Source organism: Sinocyclocheilus anshuiensis, unplaced genomic scaffold (genome assembly GCF_001515605.1).
Source record: "Sinocyclocheilus anshuiensis isolate Anshui unplaced genomic scaffold, SAMN03320099.WGS_v1.1 scaffold777, whole genome shotgun sequence".
In the NCBI taxonomy this organism is placed as follows: Eukaryota; Metazoa; Chordata; class Actinopteri; order Cypriniformes; family Cyprinidae; genus Sinocyclocheilus; species Sinocyclocheilus anshuiensis.
Genome location: NW_015540897.1, coordinates 859,896 through 865,266, shown reverse-complemented (window position 1 = coordinate 865,266; position 5,371 = coordinate 859,896). Strand labels below are relative to the sequence as shown.

The 5,371-nt window shown below is 36.8% G+C and overlaps 1 protein-coding gene across 1 annotated transcript in view; it reads left to right on the top strand.

The window, feature by feature from the left end:
• Positions 1-5,371, top strand: part of LOC107688950 (tensin-1-like) — a 257,974-nt gene that overhangs the window by 24,177 nt on the left and 228,426 nt on the right. The gene's annotated exons all lie outside the window — the stretch shown is intronic.

The window sequence follows — 5,371 nt, the reverse complement described above, 5'->3', positions numbered from 1 at the left end:
GTGAATATTGTCAAAAAATACCACACTAAATAGTGACTAAACACGACCCCTTTTAATACGTTAACCAGGAGTCACTCTCCTTTATAATCGCGGCATCGTCTGATAAAATCAACATGCATCTACACTAAAGAGCGGCGGCTATGCGGTTTTGGCTATATTACCTTTTTGTCTCATGCAGGGCACTGCCTGCGTCTGAGTAACAAACTAAAAAAAACAACAAACAAAAAAGTGCATGTGATATTAACAGACGAACTACGCTCATATTTATAATTCCAAACAATCAGTAAGCGACAGGTGCTAGGAAATGCTGTTTTGTACTCATTTATTGACGAGTCGGCTGCGGTGCGGCCAACTAAATGCACTGCGTCTCTGTCGCTCACTGCACAGAACAGACGCCGAGAGAGGTGACACTTCTCCGGGAAAGTCAGACCTCGTGTTCGCGGGACAGCACTGGCGAAATCTTCCAACTGAACCATAGCTAAGGTTTATCCTAGGTTTGTCAGTAGGAATGTTCTATGGAAAAAAGCCACTAAAAGGGTCTGAAAGTTGATAAATCTAGTGCTAAAGTCGCGCTCGTGTGTGTGTGAGACGCGGGAGCTGATGGCAGGGGGCGGTGGATATTTGTGGCGGTCAATGTGGATATTGTGGATGAGTTTTTCTGTGTCATCACGTTCTATTAGTTCTACAGCTTCAGTTTCGGAACTTTCACGCTTAGTAACACATACAACTGTTCCCTCACCACAGTGCAACAGTGAAAAGGGACCCCTTTCAAACAGTGTCGCGTTCCGAACTTTGTTTCAGCGACATACACTGGTATTGCGGTATTTTAAAAATTCATATCATAACAAAAATAAACACCGGTATTCGGTATAAACTGGTATACTGCCCAGCACTACAAGCGGTGTTTATTATAGTAACACATGCAACTTTAGCGTGCGTCTGATGGACAGAGAAACCGCGCACTCGTATTTCAGTGTTGCTGTTAATATTGTGGTTATTTTAACAAATAGTTAATTCAGTTCAACAGCATAAAGTTAAAGAGGGTGAACTTTATTACTCGACTGAATCTGGACATGAATTTTAAGAAAGTGTTCTTGCTCTGTCCAAGCAATAAATGCACGTCCTTGAATGAGCGAGATGATCCATTTCAGGGGCTGCAAAAATTACAGTTTAAAATCAGTCAGAGCTACAGAAATGCATCTTTATATTAATAAGTAAATCTCTATATTATGCATGTGCTACTTTCTATCCGACCTCCCCTACATCTAGTTTTGACGTCCATTGGGGGGGATCAAGCCTCCTTTAGGGGAGTACCCTGAGTAGCAGTAATAATAATCTTCAATGCAGGAAATCTGCTTTGCTAATTTCAGTAAACCAAGTGCTATGTGCATGCTTTAAAAGGCCCATGGCGTGTTTTCCATAGTGTTTTTTGTTCGTCCTCAAATGTTCGGTGGTGTTTATCTGATGTCTAGAGACTTCAAAGTTCTCCAGCAATGAAACAAAATAAACCGAGCTTCATTTCAGCTTTTTTTTGTGCTGCCAGAGACAGTCAAAACATCTTTTCTCTTAAAAGATTTTTTGGAGTTTCAGTTCAGGCGACACTGGTACTGTCGGGTCGTTCCTCACATGCAGTACATTTTTACGAGCTTGTGTGATTAAATTTAATATATTGAATAAAATGTTCAATGCACAATTTATAAAGCTTTTAGTTAGCTTTCTTTTATGACAATGAAGTGAGCATAGTGGTGAATTATGAATCATATCACAACTGAGTAGATGATGTAATTAACTTGAAAATAACTGGTAATTTATCAAATGCATTTTCTATTTATTAACGGTAAAGTGTAGTTTTTGAACCACTAGTGTAATATATAGTTTTTTTAGCATCAGGACTATTATTGCCCGAACAATGAAAGATGGGCGTTTCAAACTTTAAACAGATATTTTACTATATGCTATTCTTGTATTTATTAATATTTTTAATTAATGTTTATTTTTATATTTTCAGTTTTAATTTTTAGTTTGAGTAATTTTGTTATGTGCTCTTTCATTATTATTAATCTATTAAAATATTTTTATTTAACTTTAAATGTATTTCTATTTTATTTTTAATCATTTTACTACTTACACTTAAATATTTATTTCAGATTTCTAATTTATGATAATTGATTAATCTCATCTTAATTTATTTTATTTCAACAACATTTGAAAATGTTTTTTCAAGTATTATTTAACAATAAAAACACTGACTTTGCAAACAATTGAACATTTTTGTAATTACGTTTGGTGCCGATAATGATGCAGAATCTTCACAAAGAATAAATATTTTTGTCATTCTTCAAATGAATCATATTTAATAATTGGTCTCTTTGATAATATGTAATTTATCAGTTTAGCTGATTTATCTTTAATGTCATCCCTTTAAAGCTAGTTCATGACATCATCCTCCAGGAAGTGACATAATTTTGGAGGGAAAACAACAGCAGCTATTAGAGAGTAGTAGAAGAAATAGATTTGATTATTTTTGAGTTTTGTGGTATTATTTACTGTAGTTTGGTTTACTTTAAAAGTGTTACATCCGGTTTAATACAATTACAGAAATCAGTAATTTCAGAAAATTATGAAGTAAATGAAATTATTGACATCCTCATGAAAGCTAAATGTTAATTCCTCTCTGGGCAATGACAAACATTAGCTTTCTATTTCCATTTTGTTGATTTTCAGGCAATTGTGTAAACATTTAAGTTATAACTTCTAGTATTCAGAGCTCAACAGGTACTGCATAACAGGAGTGATCCATGAATTATGTCTGTCAACCAGAAGCATTAACAGTCAGGCATTGACAAGCTGTGGCGAACCTCATTGCTGTTCCATCTAAAGCAGTAACAAGGCTAAAAACGGCATCTTGTGTGGTTTAACAATCACAGCTACTGTGTGTGTGTGCCAGGCAGTAGCTGATGCTGCTGAGATGAGGAGTGACTGAGAAACAGGCGGTGGAAGCTGATGATTAAATGTTTTTGTTCTGTAATCAGAGAATGAAATCAGGCAGAAGTCACTCACTACACTTCCATACTGCAGCCTGACCACACAGTCAACAACACAGACCTGTAAGAATTAACTCAACGTCATTAATACGTCAGATTGGAAACAGAACGCATCTCATGTTGTCCATCAGTCCATATTGATGAACATGTGTTTAATTCTAAGCTGATTAGATGTTTCACTTTGTCATCTCTGATTTCTTTGTACAGATTTGAGCAGTTTTTCAGGACCTTCACGCTGAGATGCTTTTGATCTGACAGTTCACACTGGGAACACATGCGGTGACTCGCAATTAATTTGGAAATTTCTGATGTAAGTGTTTGCATAATGCGTGCATTGGAGCCACTTCCACCTTGTAGTGTAAAGCTTTTTCAATGGTTCTTCTTAAGACAATAGTAGATTAGTCACTGGCCACAAGGTGGAGGTATTGTTAAAACAAAGTGCAATTAATCACCATTGTAATGGTCAAGCTGTTGGTCAAGATTCAGAGCCAGTGTGAGTGATTCCACTGAACTGATTCCATTCCATTGGATTGGGTGCAATGACAAATGGGAATCGATCAAATTCAAATATACCGAACCCTACACAACAGTCTGAATTTTTGGTTCTTGTCTGGTCCTCGGTGACCTTGGGATGGTAATTGCTCACATAGATCTCCACAGGAGGGTCCGAAATATCTAATCCCCTAAAGCAGTGGTCACCAACCTTTTTAGGCCCAACCAGGGACTAAATATCACGTTATTGGGGTCGCTTCAACCCGCGGACATGAACAACAACCCGCGGCAACAGTGTTAAAGTAGCCCAATTCCGCGGGAAAACCGCAGACTTGGCAACACTGCTTATGAACCGACCGCAATATAGCGTTTCCTTGTTTACCGCTGTAAACAAAGCAGAGTTGCGCTTTATACGGAGGAGAAGAAAATGCCATTGCCATCGAAACTTTTGTCAAGACAGTTCCCTTCAGTGATACATTAATATAACCCCATAAACGTAATGCATTTTTGTACTTATTTTACTGTTTTTTTCGGGATCTACTGGGACAGTAATAAAGATCTACCTGTCGATCGCGATCGACGGGTTGGCGACCACTGCCCTAAAGAGTTCACACGCTCCAGGGCCTGCCCTCCATCAACGGGCCCCTCCTCACCCATTTCACCTCTAAAATGACACAGCAGCCTCACAGCCAAAGCAGCCCCTCACTAAACAAACCGACACTAAGCTAAGTCATCATGGGCCCAGTGTCCTGAATACAAACAAATATTTACAAGTGTCACTCGTTTGGCCTCTCACTTTCTTCAAAAGTCGAGTCCTATTCATTTACTTCCCCATTCACAGACCAATACATATTAATGCTGCGGTTCCATGTTCTTCATACGTAAGCTGCTGTTTAATGTTGACTGACAGTGCAGGCTGTAATTCTCAGTGTTTCCCACAGCGTGTTTTATGTGTGTTTATGTTTTGCTTTTGAAACTTTTACTTTTCTTAAAGCTGAAGTGTGTCATTCCTGCACCACTAGGTTCTTCAGTCTTCAATTGATCGGACAAGTGAAACTGAAGGCTTTAGGAGAGACATATTGAAGGACTTTCCTTGATTTAAATAGCCAACTATACACAGTTGTATAGTTGGCTATAACTGACAGATATGGACTAACCTTTGATTTAATAGGATGGATAGGAGGGATACAGAAATAGACCCTTTGGCTTGAAACATCATGTTATTATTATAATTATTATAACTAATTTAATGAATAAATACATTTATTTATTTATTTATATTTATCTGTCCACAATTATCTGTTTTAAGTCATAAAACTTTTGATTTATAGAAGGTTGACTGAAAAGTATACTGAGCATTTATTATTTATTTTCTGACAAAACATTTGATTTCATATGGTCTTTACTATATTATTTTATTATTATTATTTACTATATTATATAATTTTAACAGAAAAAATAGCAATTCGACTTGATGCATTTATTTATTTATTTATTTATAAAGACACAAAATTGACCTTTCTAATTAAAAATATAGTAAATAGCATTTGAAATCAAATGTTTTGTCAATAAATAAATAGATAAATAAATAAATCTCTCTCTCTGTTTGTCTGTCATCTATCTGTCTCTCTCTCTCTGTCTGTCCTTGTGTGTGTGTGTGTGTGTGTGTGTGTGTCTGTCTGTCTCTCTGTCTTTGTGTCTGTCTGTCTCTCTGTCTCTGTGTATCTATCTATCTGTCTGTCTCTGTCTCTGTCTCTGTGTCTGTCTGTCTTCCTCAACTTGCAGCAACACACTGACTTAGTAACTGGAGAATCTCCTCTTTTTTGTTTATTGAA